This window comes from Ailuropoda melanoleuca, chromosome 4 (genome assembly GCF_002007445.2).
Source record: "Ailuropoda melanoleuca isolate Jingjing chromosome 4, ASM200744v2, whole genome shotgun sequence".
Lineage (NCBI taxonomy): Eukaryota > Metazoa > Chordata > Mammalia > Carnivora > Ursidae > Ailuropoda > Ailuropoda melanoleuca.
Genome location: NC_048221.1, coordinates 110254630 through 110256159, shown reverse-complemented (window position 1 = coordinate 110256159; position 1530 = coordinate 110254630).

Sequence of the window (1530 nt, the reverse complement as noted above, 5' to 3'; positions counted from 1 at the left end):
TTTCTTTTCTTTCTTTCATCAGAGAGAGAACACAAGCAGGGGGAGTGGCAGGCTCGCTGTTGAGCAAGGGGCCTGATGTCAGATTCGATCCCAAGACCCTGGGATTATGACTTGAGCTGAAGGCAGACACTCAACTGACTGAGTGTCTGCCTTCCAATAGGACATCCAATAGGGCCTTTATTTCTGAAGAATGTGGAAATGATATCTCATTTTAAATAATTCATTAAACAAATATTTTCTGAGTACCTGTTATGTACCAGGCACGAGGCTAGGCTCACAACAGTGAAACGATATGAATATGTTTTCTGCCCACACAGGGTCTACATTCTCATGAGAGGGGCACATGAAAAGGCAAGTTAATAGGCATAAAGAAAATAGCAAAAATAATGTTAACTCTTTTTTTTTAAAGATTTATTTATTAGAGAAAATATGAGTGGGAGGAGGGGCAAAGGGACAGGGAGAGAGAAACTCAAGCAGGTGCTGCACTGAGCAGGGAGCCTGACTTGGGGCTTGATCTCATGACCCGAACCAAACCAAGAGTCAGAGGCTTAACAGACTGTGCCACCCAGGTGTCCTGTTGTTAACTTTTAAGAAGGAAATAAACAAGAGCCTTGACATGGGGGATAACAGAGGTTACTTCTTTTGGATAGAAAGGGAAAGGATTTTAAGGACATTGAAGTTGAGGCCTAAAGGTTGAGAAAGAGGTAGCCATGGGAGAGAGGCCACATGAGTGTTACATATAAAGGCCCTGAGAGGATCAGAGGTCAGATTGGCAAAGTGGGGAAAGTTAACATGATGGAAATCCAAATAATGAATTTAAGAATACTTGATATATTCTAATTGATAAGCCAGGATAGGAAAGGACATTAACCTAGAGGCACCTGGCCAGGTCAGTTGGTAGAGCATATGACTCTTGATCTTGGGGTCATGAGTTTGAGCTCTACGTTGGGTGTAGAGATTACTTAAATAATAATTTAAAAAAAAGGACATTAACCTGTTTTATTAACTATCTTCTTGAAGTTTGTTTATTTATTTATTTTTAGAAATCTCTACACCCAGAGTGGGGTTCCAACTCACAACCCTGAGATCAAAAGTCAAAGACTGAGCCAGCCAGGAGCCAGGTGGCCCCTATTAATTATCACATAGAATGTGTTTTTGTAATGAAATTCCTAGGGTAAGCTGTCAATCACCACTGTTAATAGACAAGTCACTTTTTTTTTTTCAAGATTTTATTTATTCATTTGACAGCAAGCGAGTGCACACAAGCAGGGGGAGCAGTAGGCAGAGGGAGAGGGAGAAGCAGGCTCCCTGCTGATCAGGGAGCCTGATGATGCTTGGGGTTCCTCGTGGGGCTTGGGGGCTCCAGGGCTCGATCCCATCATGACCTAAGCTGAAGGCAGATGCTTAACTGCCTGAGCCATCCAGGCACCCTGAAAATTCACTTTTATAGAATGGATTCTGGTTTTTTAAAAAATCCCATTTGAGATGTTACTTGTTAAGTTTGAAATCTGGGCTACGGTATGTCATTTT